At 46.5% G+C, this 16823-nt stretch overlaps 1 pseudogene; it reads right to left on the reverse strand.

Annotated features, from left to right (window-relative positions):
* Positions 1 to 10375: 10375 nt before the first annotated feature.
* LOC140214009 (uncharacterized) lies at positions 10376 to 14026 on the reverse strand (annotated as a pseudogene).
* Between the last annotated feature and the right edge of the window lie 2797 nt (positions 14027 to 16823).

A 16823-nucleotide genomic window follows, 5' to 3' on the forward strand; every position in this document is an offset into this window, starting at 1 on the left:
GCAACAGCGGTTTCTTAATTTCAGTGAGACATGGCGCACGTAAACAACTGTTCGCAGGTATTTCAGCGCTGTGTGCTGTCTCATCTGCCTTCTATGACCATTTCGCTCTGCCTGCGCTACAACAATCTACAAGATGACCTATCGACAAGTTCATATAGGTATACCCTCACCACTTGTGCAGTATTCGTAATTCGGCTGCCACGGAGTCCTATGCCACGCTTCCTTCTCACTGATTTCAGGCTGCGTCCATTTTTTACGGCTTCTTCAGTCTTTCTCACGTTATAGTTTCGAATATCACTTATTTTCGCCTTGTTGATCAGTTTTGACAGTTCCGTGAATTCTACATTATCTCTTGAGTTGGACACTTTCATTCTTTGTCGTTTCTTTATTAGGTCCTCTGTTACTTGGGAGAGCTTGCCTACTGGTAGCCTTGATGTCCTGCCTCCCACTTCAATTGCTGCCTCTGAAGCCAGCCTCGTTACGGTTTCATTCATTACCTCTATGTCGTCATCATCATCTCTCTGTTCTAAGGCTGCATATTTGTTTGCAAGTACCAGCCTAAATTTTTCTATTTTTTTAGAGAAATTTAGGCTGGTACTTGCAAATATGCCGCCTTAGAACAGAGAGATGATGATGACGACGTAGAGGTAATGAATGAAAACCGTAAGAGAAACTGGCCACCCTGTATACGCAATGCCTCATGACTTCGAGCGTACCGGAATCTTGGAATAACGCTAACATAATCCTAATCCATAAGAAAGGGGACGCCAAAGAGTTGAAAAATTATAGACCGATCAGTTTACTGTCCGTTGCCTACAAAGTATTTACTAAGGTAATTGCCAATAGAATCAGGAACACCTTAGACTTCCGTGAACCAAAGGACCAGGCAGGATTCCGTAAAGGCTATTGAACAATAGACCATATTCACACTATCAATCAGGTGATAGAAAAATGTGCGGAATATAACCGACCTTTATATATAGCTTTCCTTGATTACGAGAAAGCGTTTGACTCAGTCGAAACCTCAGCATTCGTGGAGGAATTGCGGAATCAGGGTGTAGACGAGCCGTATGTAAAAATACTGAAAGATATCTATAGCGGCTCCACAGCCACCGTAGTCCTCCATAAAGAAAGCAACAAAATCCCAATAAAGAAAGGCGTCAGGCAGGGAGATACGATCTCTCCGATGCTATTAACAGCGTGTTTACAGGAGGTATTCAGAGCCCTGGATTGGGAAGAATTGGGGATAAGAGTTAGTGGAGAATACCTTAGTAACTTGCGATTCGCTGATGATATTGCCTTGCTTAGTAACTCAGGGGACCAACTGCAATGCATGCTCACTGACCTGGAGAGGCAAAGCCGAAGGGTGGGTCTAAAAATTATTCTGCAGAAAACTTAAGTAATGTTTAACAGTCTCGGAAGGAAACAGCAGTTTACAATAGGTAGTGAGGCACTGGAAGTGGTAAGGGAATACATCTACTTAGGACAGGTAGTGACTGCCGATCCGGATCATGAGACTGAAATAATCAGAAGAATAAGAATGAGCTGGGGTGCGTTTGGCAGGCATTCTCAGATCATGAACAGCAGGTTGCCATTATCCCTGAAGAGAAAAATTTATAACAGCTGTGTCTTACCAGTACTCACGCACGGAGCAGAAACCTGGAGGCTTACGAAAAGGGTTCTACTTAAATTGAGGACGACGCAACGAGCTATGGAAAGAAGAATGATAGGTGTAACGGTAAGGGATAAGAAAAGAGCAGATTGGGTGAGGGAACAAACGCGAGTCAATGATATCTTAGTTGAAATCAAGAAAAAGAAATGGGCATGGGCAGGTTACGTAATGAGGAGGGAAGATAACCGCTGGTCATTAAGAGTTACGGACTGGATTCCAAGGGAAGGGAAGCGTAGCAGAGGGCGGCAGAAAGTTAGGTGGGCGGATGAGATTAAGAAGTTTGCAGGGACAACATCGCCACAATTAGTACATGACCGGGGTAGTTGGAGAAATATGGGAGAGGCCTTTGCCCTGCAGTGGGCATAACCAGGCTGATGATGATGATGATGACCAGCCTAAATTTGCTTTTACCCTTACTGCCTCTAAGTTGACTTGTTTTTTCTTGACCAATTTTACTCTTTCTCTTTTTACATTGAGGTGGATCCTGGCCCTCACTAACCTATAATCACTGCACTTTACCCTACCTATCACTTCCACATCCTGCACTATGCTGGCATCGGCAGAAAGTATGAAATCAATTTCATTTCTTGCTTCACCATTAGGAGGGCTTCTCTAGGTCATTTTTTGTTGCTACGTTTCTTAAAAAAAAGTGTTCATTATTCTCAGCTTATTCCTTTCTGCGAATTCTACCAGCATCTCGCCTCTAGCGTTTCTAGAATCGACACCGTAGTTGCCTGTTCACCTGCCTGCTTTTTCCCCACTTTTGCATTGAAGTCCCACATTACTACTGTATACCGCGTTTTCACTTTTCTCATCGCTAATTCAACATCTTCATAAAACTGATCTACTTCCTCATGGTCGTGACTGGAGGTTGGAGCGTAGGTTTGTACTATTTTTATCTATACTTTTTATTGAGTTTGATTATGACTACTGCTACCCTCTCGTTGATGCTGTAGAATTCGTCAATGTTGCCCGCTATGTCTTTATGGATTAGGAATCCTACCCCGTTATGCTTCTTATCTGGGAGACCTCTATAGCAGAGGACATGGCCGTTATTCAGCAATGTGTAAGCCTCACCAGGTCTTCTAATCTCACTAAGGCCGATAATATCCCAACCTGATAGTTATTTGAAGAGTCCTGCTAAGCTTGCCTCACTCGAGAGGGTTCGGGTGTTAAACGTTGAAAGGGTCAGTTTCCAATGGCGGCCTGTCCGCACCCAGATATTCTTAGCACCCTCTGCTGCGTTGCAAGTCTGACCGCCGCCTTGGTCAGGTGCTCCGCAGCCACTGGGGACTGAGGGCCACTTTATTGAGGAGATCATTTCATTAGGGACGTTGTTGCCGAATACTGCACCAGGGAGGCCAATTCCTGTCCCTGGTGTCTTTGTTCAAGCTTAGTGGGCCTTCCTAATTTGGTTGTACCTGGATTAGTATAGCCCCACTCGCTCTCGGCATCTTCGCCGGTGTCAGCCGCCACTTCAAGCCTGCAGATGTAGTGCACTGGAGGATGTCATACGCAGATACACCATCGTTAAAAAAGAAAAAAAAAAGAAATAAAGAGGCGGATTTGAACTTCCGACTACCGCAACCGAGCATAAGACATAGCTCAGTAAGATAATGCCGCAGGCGGCTAGGCTACCTTGTCGCCGACAAGTACGGCCCAGAGGGCCCTACATGCGTAAGAGATCCGCTAATTTGTCCGCCCTTTGCGGTTTTTTGTTGATCGGTATAGGTTGCACGACATAGTGCCAATTCTCGGTTTCCCAGCCTCTTGTTTCCCGCATCTTACGCATGCACGCGGACCTGAGCGCGCCTAGGCACACGATAATTTTTTGCTAAATTTGAACAGCGCTTAGCACCTGTGCGTAAAAATAAAAAGGAAAAGTTTTTTAGCGCTTACGAAGAGGCCCCGAGTGTCGTATTATCCGCTCGTCGCGTCTGCTTGTCTCTTGTCGTCCGAACACTCGCGTTCGCGGGTGGCTATGCAGAATGTTCAGTCGCACGACCGCGCTGAGATTCGCACAAAGCAGGCGACCTTGACTGAGTGGTGTCTTCATGCTTTCTACAGCTTCGGACTGTGATTATACTAGAGCTATCGAGAAGGAGGGAATGGGGGGCGCGGGGAGGTAACTGACCTCGTAGTTTTCTGGGAACGCAGCGAGCCTAAGCACTAGGGATACGGGTGTTATATGCCTCATTTAACCTACAGTGGTTCGATCAGTGGAGGCCGACTAATCTGAGCGCGGTTAAACCGCACACATGGCACTCAACTGGAGAAACCGGGTAGTTTATAACCTGCACTTTAGTGTCCATTTTAAGCAGTCCCCGTGCGGACGGTCGTGGCGAAGATATGTAATTGCCTGTTATAATGATAAACTACAAGAAATGAGATAAAAAAAGGAAGAGAAAAGGAAGAAAATTGGGGATTTGAACTCGCGACCCCTGGATATTGGACGGAAAGATGGCCCAGTCGGTTGGTCCGCCAGGCGCCAGGCTCATTTGAAGCCGCATAGCACCTGTCCAGAGCCTCGTACTTACGTGGAAAGAGCATGATGTTGTGCGCGATGGTCTATTCCCAGTGGTTTGAAGGCATACTTTCTTGAAAAAATGGCCGACCGTCGACCGACCCTGGTAGTGAAAAGTTATCCAGAGTCTCCCACTACGGTGTGCTTCATAATGAAATCATTATTTTGGCATGTAAAACCCCAGAATTCAATGTTCTATGCGTTGTTGCGAGCTCGATGTGACGTTTGGGCCAGGAGTCCATCAAGCCCATCGACGAGTACTTGTCCGGTAGAAGGAATAATGGAAAAAGGGCTTATTTTACATTAGTTACACTGGCTCCAAATACGGAAGCCCCCTCCGTGCAGGAGCATATTGAGTGTCTGAGTTCACATCAGGACACGTCAGCACGTCTCCAGTGCACGAAAGGTCTCCGCTTTTAATACCGTCGTCTTCCCTAGGCGACTAATTAAGGGAATCTTGTGACTGTATCCCGGCCAATCACAATCGTCAAGTTAGTCGGAATATCCCGCCTATAATATCGCATCGTTTCTCCGTACTCCCCCTCTGATGGTGCTAAATATGCCCCCACATATTTAGCAAGCGCGCAGCAATCTGGGGAATCAGAGGTCGAAGCCGTTCCCACGGTAGCATTTGATGTTGGCCGCTTTCATCATTAGTTCAGGTTGTCTGGTGCTCGTAGAGCGGCCTTTTCTCAACCCGTCAACCCTTGGTGTCAGTGCTGCATTGATTTTGGGATAGACGCTGATGAATGGGTGGTGTTGCCTCTTCGTAATCGTCTAATTAAGGCTCTTGGTCGTGTAGACAGGTGACAGCGTGATACCAAAGAAGTTATGTACTTTTCGCTTCAATCGCTGAAGGTTTTTTTACCGCTGAAGGTATTTATTTTCCTCGAGCACACACCGCGAAACTCCCGGTCAACTAGAGGCTAACAGCTTCGCAGTAAAAGAAGACCGAAATCGGGTAAGTCAAAGCACGCCGCAGGTCTTCCTCTTATTCCTTTCTTTCTTTCTTTCTTTCTTTCTTTCTTTCTTTCTTTCTTTCTTTCTTTCTTTCTTTCTTTATTGTTTCCTCAGACACAGTCTAAGAGGGGGCCTAGGCTAAAGGCGACAGAGCGCCTGACAAGGGCCCCGGCCCCCTTGCACAATATACACAGACAAAATACATCAACAAAGTTCAGTCAGACAGACATCATAGGTTCAGACAGTGGGCAATATTAAAAGGGAGACTAGTCACTGCTCGAATATGAAGTCAGCAAATAATTGGTACAAAATATTTACATACGCAACATAATGTCTGCAACGTAAATACAGAACACAGCAATTCAGTTATCAGTCAGCACGTTCAACAACATCATTCATAGCCATGGCACTCATCACAAAAACCAAGACACAGAAACCAAGCACAATTTCACAGCCGTGTATCAAAATTGCAGTAGCTGAGAGGAGCATGGCAAGGGAGAACAAAGCGCACTTTCTGAGGTAATTTACAATAATGAAAACATAATGTCACTGTTCACAAGAAACTTCCTACAGTATTTCTTAAATGTATGTACACCTTTATTAAAGTCGACTTGCATATCTCTTCTGTTTAGAGCATTGGTTATTTGAAAAGATAATGCTTGCCTTCCGTAGTTGGTTCTAACTTGCGGCATTTCTCGTTTTGGGTTTCGGGTACTGTATGAACTTGAGCTGGGCACTGCTGAAATACGTAACTTGTATTTATTGATCCATTGCAATAGTTTAAAGTAGTAGACCTGGTCAGCCTTCAACATGTTATATTTGTTAAATAACGGCTGTGTTCTCAATAACTGCTTGCTGCCTTTAAAATTTTCAGTAGGCGCAAAATTTGCTTTTGTAATACATTAAGTTTGTAGTAGTTAGTAGCTGTTGTTGTTCCCCAAGTCAAGATTCCATAGCTCTTTCTAGAGTAAACCAGTGAATAGTATAGTGCCTGCTTTAAACGTTTGGGTATTAGATGTTGTACTTTGTAAATGCACCCAATGGTGCGAGAAAGGCTTGATTTTAGTTGAATAACGTGAGTATTCCATGAGAGGTTGTGGTTAAACCAGACACCTAAAAACTTTTGTTCAGTAACCTGTTCCAGCAAGCGTCCTTCAAATCTAATGTTAACCGGGTAGCAGTCATGTTTATTAATTGGATTAAGAATGACGTACTTTGTTTTATTTATATTTAGACTCAAGCGATTTCTTTGAAGACATGCAGATAACTGTAATAAGTAGTCATTAACAGACGTCTTCAAACATTGCATGGTTTCTCCGGTGAACAAAACATTAGTATCGTCTGCATACATTATTAATTGCGGGGATCCATGTATTGCTATAATATCATTTATATAGATAAGAAGAAGTAGGGGTCCCAGAATAGAGCCCTGGGGAACGCCCTGTTGTACTTCGAGTTTGCTGGAGGACCAATTGTTAACACGTACATATTGATAACGTTTCTCTAGGTAACTCCGGATTAGTTTTATTGCTACTCCTCTAATACCATATTTTTCTAATTTTCTTAACAATATATTATGTTGAACAGTGTCGAAGGCTTTGCTGAAATCTATAAATAAGCCAAGAGTGAGCAATTTTTTTTCTATATTTTCAATTATTTTATCCTTTATGTCAACGAGAGCAATCTCTGCTGATTTGTTTGCTTGAAAGCCGTACTGAGCTTCTGTTATTACTCGGTGTTTATTAAAGAAACCGCTTAGCCTGTGATTTATGACGTATTCAAATACCTTTGAAAACACTGTCAGAACTAAAATGGGCCTGTAATTATTAATGTTGGTCTCACCACCGCCTTTGTAGACAGGTGTAACCTTTGCGATCTTCAAATCGTCTGGAAAATCTCCGCTAGGAAGCATCTGATTTATTATATGCGATAATATGGGGGCTTATCAAGCATACCACATGCTTAATATGCAAAACTTTTTTCCTGTCGTCTCCACAAGAGACTTGGTTTTTTAGATTTCCTATTATTGTTTCATTTGTTCCTATTATTGTTTCAATTTCATTTGAGCGAGTGAGCCAACCATGGTCCCGAGTGGTGAGCACGTATAGGTGAGGAAGATGAGATGCACACGGTAGCGCTCATTGGAGCATATACAAAAGTTGAACCGATATTGGGACGAGCATTATCAGTGCAGTGTGGCCATTTTGATTGTGAACCATAATTTAGGGAATGCTGTGAGCTGTAAACGGCGATATACGCGGGAGGTCGTGGAAGCGAGCGTTACCGCTGTGGGGTTCTCACCCGTACTCTTGGGAAAAAAGGAACGACAACACAGTAGTGCAAACAATCACAGGTGCCTTTATTGCACCTTTCTTTGACTACTGCCTGCTAGCCAAGTTGCTATCCACAAAACATGCCGATGGGCGCGCGACAAATCGCGGAAGTCCGACTCACCGCGACCGGATAACGAGCGAATATGTTCACCCCATGCTGTACACCAACGCCTGGTCGTTCGCGCGTACGGTCACTCGAACGGTGGCGCGTTCGAACGATCGTGTTTATCCATTCCGGGGTAGGCCTCGCGATGCGGTCTCGCAGAAGCACGGATCGGCGAACGTGCAGAACGTCCGGCCGCTTGCCTACCGAGTCAAAGAAAGAGAGCCTTCTCCTTTTTGCACCAAGTAACCCCGCCGTTCGGTGGCGTTAACAGAGCAACACTCGCACCATCTCTCGTACTACCCTGCAAGCATACCAACCGGCGCTGTAAAGCCACGCGGCGAAGTCGGATTACAGGAGACGGGAGCTATGCGAGAAAACAACATATCAGAGGACGCGTGAGGGTCGCGCATCCCCATACCGCTAAAGTCGGTGCCAGCTGCGTCTGCAGCAGAAGCAAAATGGCTTATCTGAAATTTGCTAGACTGCGCGTTGCCCTGTCTGTTTCTGTGAGCTGCTATTTGCAGTCGCTTCAGAGTTGCATGTGTGACTTCTAAAAAGAAAAAAAAGTCAGTGGAAAGTTTGTACAACCTCCTCGTCGTTTCTTCCTGTCCACGTCGTTTAAGCTCCATGGTCACAGCAAATGTATTAAACCAACCAACTAGCCTATAAGTCTTTATTCCTGTCCTCTGCGTTTTCCTTCACGTAATTAATATTTGCGTGTACAATTTTCGCAAAATCGCCCGGCATCTTTGGTGAGTTATTTTCTTGTCGCTTTCTGTATCTTGAAACGAAAATTAACTAAGTAAGCGACTCACGCTCAAGTGCCAGCTGTGTCGCCACTGCAAACATGATGCTCAAAAGGAGGCCGCATTCGCTTCATTCATCCCACGCGACAACCGGAAACGTTGCTTACCGTGCGAGAAACTTTTCACCGAGTACGCGCCCACCACAGCGTGGCGCCGGCGTCGGCACATTCGCGAGTAGTAGTGAAAAGCGGTAGCTGTTGTGCGCAGCAACGGAGCCTCATCGATTCGAGCATTCGCGAGACTACACAGTTAGTCGTGGGAAGTCGAGGCTCTGGCAGTAAGCGACGTAAATAAAGCCTTCTGCGCTCAAACTGCGCGTCCTGTAAAGAGGGAGGCATGTGACATTTTTACGAGCCACAAGCTGGGCTCGTAAACGAAACAAGCGCTTTTACGACGGCCGAGTGTCTTCCGCGAGTGGAGAGTGGCTGTAAAAGGGAAACCGTCGCAGCGAATGTCTCGCCAGTGCGATTGGAACCCGACGGCCATTTTTATTGCGTTAATAGAAGTCTCTCGGCGCGTAGCGCAGATGGAGGCTTAACGGGCACAATTTAATAACGGAGGTGCTCTTCCCTTTGCTGTTGTGGCTTGCCTCGCCGATCAATTGCCCGGCGCATTCTTCTTGACCGTCCAGCCGATGTCTCAACTGCCTTCACTTGAGAACTAAATGCTTACGTCAGCAAACTAGTGGAAGATTGCGTGGTGAATAACACTCTGCTCTGTTAATTGAATTATTTCTTAAGAGGTCGCACTGTACCACGTATCATCGTGTATATGATTTCGCCATTCTTTGTATAGAGCATCGTGGGTTTTCTTCCTTTGTATTTTATTTTCGGCGATGTAGAGCTCTTCAGCTACGCCATTAATGCTGTCTTTGTAAATCACTCCGAGACACGCGAAGCCGTCACAGAAGTCTTTCGGGAAGTCTCTGCTGAAGGGCGTGTTGCGAAACCTATAGCCACACCCTTGCAGCGGACTCGGTGCAAGCTTGAACAATATTTCAAACCCTGACAGTTTGCTCGAAGGGAAGCCTGCGGACGAAGGGAGGAAGAACCGGCCGGATGTAAGACCGGAAGTTGACAGTGGCGCCACGTTTCGTCCTCCGCGAACGACGACAGGATCCGCTCGATTGAATTCCGGCGCTTCTCAGGGTGCCTGACCATGGGGCTTCGTCTGCTCGCCGCCGTCTGCTCGCCATTTGGAGGCAGCATTTTCTTTTGCAAGATAAATATTTTGAGTGAGAATGACTACTACGGGACTCGCCTGCGGAAGTGCTTTCAGCTTCACACAATTTAACGTCCGCCGAGCAAAGCGACGGGCATGTGAGGGTGGACTTACGAACGAGTCTAGGTTTAATTTCCTTTTAAGATCGAAACTGACAAATGAAACCCCATCTTTGGCTTAGACGGAGCGCACCCCATCAGAACATGGTACTGCTTTAATAACTTTTATTGCAAATTTTTGTAGAAAAAAGTTGTTCGAGTGCTTCAGTGTTTCAAGATAATCGCAGTTAGATGATTGGAGGAAACATATTTGTTTTCTGTCGGCGCACCATTTGTGTGTGTGTGTGTTTTGACATATAGAATAGGCGAATCAGTTTTTATACTCTGTGCTGCGTCACTTCGGCGGCCAACTCTAGGGAAATTTCCCAGATTAAGGTAATTTTCACGTCTATGATCGGTTAAGGGAAATCTTGCTATTATATAGCTCCGTATGGGCTCCGTATATAGCTGGAATTTCACAGGCAATTTATATTTTTTTCCAAGATAATACAGTAGGCCGAAGGTACAGCCAGAGCCTGAGGACTCGAGGCCGTCATCTAGGTAGAGAGGCCTAGGTCTCAAATCTGCTGTCCTAAAATAAAGTTTATTCCTCCTCCTCCAAGATAACATCATATATCAACGTTTGGGTTATTTCCTCCAGCCGTTCGGCAGTTTGGTGTACGGTCATCTAGCAACGCTGAATCATCGGACAACCTTATTCTGCAAGAATTTGGGAAAAAAGTTATTAAAGCAGTACCATGTTCTGATGCGGCAAATTACGCCTAAGCCAAAGATGGGGTTTCATTTGTCAGTTTGGATATTAAAAGGAATTTAAAGATGGGCTCATTCCAGGTTAACAAAATGAACCATGGTGATGCTTTGGTATCGCTTGGCGCTTGAGAAATTGTGCAAATATAGGATTGCCTTGTACAACAGTTTGAGCTCCTGATCAATGCTGCTTATCCGTTACATTCTAAGTTCTTGTGGGCGTGTTTCGCAAAACTTGAAAACGAATGGAAAGAAAGAAGCAGCTTAGAGCTGTGTACCACCATGTGTCACACAATGTGAAGAAAGTTGCCAATCGGTCTGGGGTTAGAACGGTTTTTACCGCTCCATGCAAGTTGGCCAAAGAGTGCTCAATTATGCACAGAGAAAGGCACATTGTATGTAACAAACGGCCCGGCAAACGCTTCACAGAGTGTGCTTCGGGCGATGTCCTGTGGAAGAATATACAAGTATACACAAGGTGAAAGCTTGGCTGTGCGTAGTAAGACTGGTGGTAACCTTGCTATTTATGGTAGGCATTCTGTGTGCACTTCGAATTTCGGGAACACAGTCCTCCTGTCCAGATCAAACGACAAACTGCAAAGGCAAGTCATTAAGGCTTATTTTATTGCTAAGAGTAGTGGCCGTTGCATAAGCATGCCTTCTGTGAATCTGCTTGCAAAGGAAATGCGTTTTTTAGATGGTTTTGTTTAATTGACACACAGTGTTCTGTTGTATCGTAGCATCTTGCTTTCTCTGCTCAAGCCATAGATTGGTCTACGTATCTGCGCATGCTACTGACGCGATTCAGTGTGCATACAAGTTTGCTATGGGTGGGGGGAGGGGAGGCGTGTCTCAGGTAACATGGAAGCGCGCTTTAAGTCTCTATCAAAGTTGTGTGGCACAGTGCTGAGCTGATGTGTATTCACGTCTACTGAGGGACGTCCCGAAAGTAAGCTTCGTCATTTATTTTCGCGCGTCAACTTTACTGCCAAAAGAAAATGCACCATGGAACCACGAACCATATACACCTTGCACCATTTTTCCACATAGTAGCCATTGGCATTGAGACATTTCTCGTAGAGTGCAATCATTTTGACGGACGGACGGACGGACGGGCGGGCGGGCGGGCGGTCGGGCGGTCGGACAGACGGACGGACGGAGAGACAGATGGACAGATGGACAGACAGACGGACGGACGGACGGACGGACGGACGGACGGACGGACGGACGGACGGACAGACGGACGGACCGACGGACGGACGGACGGACAGACGGACGGACGGACGGACGGACGGACGGACGGACGGACGGACAGACGGACAGACGGACGGACGGACGGATGGACAGATAGATGGACAGACAGATGGATAGACAGATGGATAGACAGATGGATAGACAGATGGATAGACAGATGGACAGATAGATGGATAGATGGATAGACAGATAGATGGATGGACAGATAGATGGATGGACAGATAGATGGATAGACAGATAGATGGATAGACAGATAGATGGACAGATAGATGGATGGACAGATAGATGGATAGACAGATAGATGAACAGATAGATGGATAGACAGATAGATAGACAGATATATAGATAGACAGATAGATAGATGGACGAACGAACGAACGAACGGGAGTGCGGGCTCAAACGGAGGAAGTAGGCAAATAATGCTAATGGAGTTAAAATATATATGTACATATTTTCGCCGTTTCGTCCGGGACCCGGCCTACAAAGACCGGTCTCCCACAGCCGGAACGTCGAAAATAAATTTATCTATTTATTTCTTTATATATTTCTTCTAATAACATAAGTTTCCAAGAACCCTTATATTTTAACTATATATATATATATATAAAGAGCTGATCAAAGTTCGTTGAGGCCGGTGATAATAACGACCCTGCCTCACTTGTGAGTGCGTCAGCTTGCTCTTCCTGCAGGCTTGAACTTTGACACTCTAGTGCTACGCTCTCATTGAACTGGTCAGCTGGCAGGCTTTCCTCAACTGTTTTTTCATCACTCGAGCCTAGCTCGGATTCGGTTATTGCAGTTATCTCCTTTGCTACTTCCGCTGGAGCAGCTTGTGCATTTTCGGCCGAAAGCGACGCGATTTTACGAGCTTGGCCTCGCGTCAATGCCTGTACTACGCCCTCTCCTAGTTTAAGCCCTTTTTCCCGCAGTAACTGATCTGAACGATTCGAAAAGATGTAAGGGTACTGCAGTGACAAAAATTTGGAAACTGCAGTCTCAGTCTCTAGCTCCCCGAATGGTCCACTGATTTTGACTTTGGCCATGGGCAGACACATGCTGTGTTCTTCTACAACCTGTTTGATCCATGCTACTTCTCCGATGAAGTCATCTACCGTCACGTAAGACGGATGGACAATGTCCATCGTGGCGGCACTGTCTCTTAGCACTCGGCATGGTTTGCCATTAACTTGCAGGTCATGAAGATAGTGGCTTAAAAGTTCCATATTTTCGTCTTTTTCCTCTACGTAGGAAAAAAACTACGCTAGGCTTCCCGCAGTTTAGAGCTATATGTCCCAGTTTGTGGCATTTATAACAGCGGATCGGCCTAAATGATTCGAATTTTCTTTTCTGTTCCTTTTGTGCGGTTTCTCCTCGCTCTTTCCTGTGGGCTTTTCCTCCATGTCTACAGGCTCCGATCGTCTAGTCTGCGAACCCTTTTTTAACGGAAAGGGTTTCCGAGGTCCATTTCGACCGTCCCAGTTTCCGTCCTCGGCGTTCAACTTTCTACACGTTGCGTACTCTTCGGCTAATTCAGCCGCCCTTTCCACAGTGTTTACATTCCCTCTGCCTTGCACCCACAGTTTCACAGCTTGGGGGATGGTTTTGTAAAACTGCTCTAGACCCATGCATTCAATGATCATGTCTCTGCTGTCGTACGCTTCCGCGCTTTTCAGCCACTCGACTAGGTTGGCCTTTAAGCTATATGCAAACTCCGCATATCCCTTGCTATCTTTCTTGCCTGTGCTCCTAAACCTTTGCCGAAAAGCTTCGGCTGAAAGGCGGTATTTCTTCAGGAGACTAGCCTTAACTTTTGCATAATCATATGCATCCTGTGCACTCAGCCTGGCGACTACTTCCACCGCCTCACACGGCAACATAGACAGCAACCGCTGTGGCCATGTACTCGGGCCGAAGTTCATCTTTTCGCAAGTCCTTTCAAAATTGCTTAGGAACAAGCCTATGTCGGTCCCGACCTCAAATGGCTTTAATAGTCTGTCCATGCGGTACGATTCTGCCTCACTTGATCGTCCCAGAGCGCCTTCACTTCCTTGAGACAACTCCAAACGTTTGCTTTCAAGTTCAAGTTGCATTTTTCTTAACTCGCGATCTTTATCGCGTTCCTCTCTCTCTCTCTTTCCCGTTCTTCTCTGTCCCGTTCTTCTCTTTCTCTTTCCCGTTTCTCTCTCTTTTTGAGAAGTTCCAATCCCATTTCAATTTCTTCCTCACTGGCCTGATTGTAAATTAGCTCCAATAATTCCGATTTTAGCATTTCCTTGCGTACATCTAGGCCCAGTTCCTCACCAACAATCAACAACTCGTCTCTCAGCAGTGTCCTTAACTCCATGATTGCTGCTTTACTGCCTTGATCCTGCTCTCTAAATCTAGCTAAGAAAACACAACCTAGCTAACACTCAACAATCTAGCTTCCCTACTGTTCTAAACAGAACAAACAACCACAAAACGTAGCCTAGAGAGTCAAAGCAAGAACCAAGCACTCACCGCAGATACAGCACCACGTCGCAAAGTCCATCCCACCGCGGTCAGCCAGTTGTCAGGATTGGGGGCTCAATCCCATCGCTCGTGATCCGTTGTCAAGATTGGAGTCCGGCATGAATTCGAAGGTAGCTGGCCCATGCCGTCGTCCAACTTATCCACGCTGAGGATGTTGATGAAGGGAAGGACTGCTTCTCATCGAGAACGAGGAATATGGGTTTATTTACAGTATTTATATCAGTCTAACATGACTGTTTGAGAAAGTACATCAGTCTAACATGACTGCTTGAGAGAGAGTCTCAGTCCAACATGACTGCTTAAGAAAAGTGTGTCGAGCATCTGCGCAACAGCAGCTTTTAAACACTCGGTCCTCACGCGATACAAGGTGACGCGAACGTTCGTTTAGTCATCGCAAACTAGCCGCCTCTCCGCAGGACGGTTTACACACACACATGCACACACACACGTGTTCACGGTCCGAAACCGACACCACACGAATTTCGTAGAACTCGAAGCCGTTCCGGGTAGCGCGTTGTCTTGCGTCTTGGTCGGTGCGTGGGAAGGAGCCTCCGTCGGCGTTCCCGCGGCAACTCCCCCGCCCGTAGGAGATCAGGTCCGCGTTGTCGTGTTGCGCACAAAGCCTGGTTCGTCGAACTCCTTCAGTCACAACGCATCCTAGCTGAAGCGACGCAGAGTGGAGGATGCGCGTATTGTTACCGACACAAAGTCGACTTAGTCACGCCGTGGCTAGAGGTTGGCGGCGACGTTCCCGGAATGTTGCCTCCACAGTCGCAACTGGTTGGCAAAACTTGCACTGCAGCTGGCCGTTCTTAACACCGTGCGCCTGCAGCACCCACCGCCGCCGCCGCCTTGGTGCCGGCTGCAAAAGCAGAAAGCCGGCACATCCCAGGCCCCGTGGGAATTCATGTTATGCGAAGCAGTACTCCGGGAGCCTACCAAGACGTAGGTGACTGATTCATGACCTATATAACACGCATGTCGTGACTATCATTGATGTTCGTCATACACTCTTGTCCTACTATGCCAATTTCGGTACATACCAAGACGTAGGTAGCTGTTTCATGATCAACATGACATACATGTTGTTGCGGCTAGGGTGGCGTTCAGGGCATGGAATCCACCAAGCCCATCGAGTACAAGTTGTAGAAAATGAAGGAAAAAGGGTTTATTTAGGTTAGTTACACCACTCCAGTGCGGAAGCTCGCTCCATGCAGGGGCAAATTAACGTCTCAGTTCACATTAGGACCCTCTGTCCACACTCTCGAAAAGTATCTGCTTTTAATCCCTTCGTCTTCGTTAGGTGAGTCGACTAGGGAATCTGAAGACTGTCCAGCAGCAAATCACTGTCGTCGACTCCGTTGCGATACCACGCCCAGGCTATCCATGACGCGCAGTAACTCCGCCTCGAAGAAACTGGTTTGGAATTTGTGGCAAAAAGAAATCATCCGGCGACACCTGGTTGGTTCGTCGTGGCCCACCCCGTTCTTTGCACAGTCTGCAAGGTGCATGAAGGTCGGACTGGGGGCCTTTCGTGGAATCCTGCAGCAGCCGACTTTCACGCTGTCTTCTTCGTTCAGCCTGCAAGCTGATTTGACTCGTCTAATTAACTGGGCTTATCCATTCGTTAACAGTTTCCTTCTCGTACATTCTTTTCTGCGGTTTCTAGGTAATGGAGGGGGTGCGCTTTTAGTCATTGTCCACGCCGCACTGACGTCGGGTGAGGAGGTGCGGGGATTTGACACGTGGCAAACGTCCAATTAACGCCTTTGTGGTGTTGAGTTGTCATAAATACCTCCGCCGCCAAGAGATACGACCAGATATCAGTTTGCCCGAAGCCTCAATGTTCGGTCGCCGCCTCGGGGATCGTTCTATAGACCGTTTTTTCGTAGGCGCCGCCATATTGTGAACGCAGTGGCGCCGCCTATGAGCAGCGCCATACTGGCTTGGGTGAAAGCGGTCTTTGGCATGGCTGGTATACGCTCGGCGGCAGGTTCTGGCGTTTGTTTTCGCGGTCGTGCGGTCTGTTTAGTACGACGTGCGTCTTCTACTTGTTAAACGGTTCTGTGAGATGTGCTGGAGTGGTTTAAGGCGTCATGGCCGGAATTTCTGCTGGCGTTGAGGTGGACGGAACACGCAGCGCGATGTGTGCTCGCATATTTGAGCCTACAATCAGCCTCGGAGATCAATTGTGTATTTCTTAATGTTCCAATCACTAATGTGACCTTATTGCAGTGTTATCCTCTATTTCTAAGCTGCGGTTTAGGAGCCATAAAACATACGCGACGATCGTGACAGCATGGGTACTGTTCTGCTAGGATAGGAGCTGTGCTGTTTGACAAGCGTTCAAACTGTTCACTGCAGGTTACATTGCGTGACTACTTGGTTGGATGGATGAGGTTTCCACCCATGAATAAAATAGTTTTGGCTAGTAATAACAGCATACCTTACAGCCTGAATTAAGCTTGTCCAGCAAAGCGACCATTTACGAACTGCGCGAGCGTCCTAAGCAGTAGTAGGTGGTGGATTACAGATATCTTTGTTCTGTATAGCGCATGGTCCAAGCATACGGCATCAGCGGTTATATAGTTACAAATGTTGTGCGGCGTTAGCCCGTTTTCTCTTGCTTT

Source organism: Dermacentor andersoni, chromosome 11 (assembly GCF_023375885.2).
Source record: "Dermacentor andersoni chromosome 11, qqDerAnde1_hic_scaffold, whole genome shotgun sequence".
NCBI lineage: Eukaryota > Metazoa > Arthropoda > Arachnida > Ixodida > Ixodidae > Dermacentor > Dermacentor andersoni.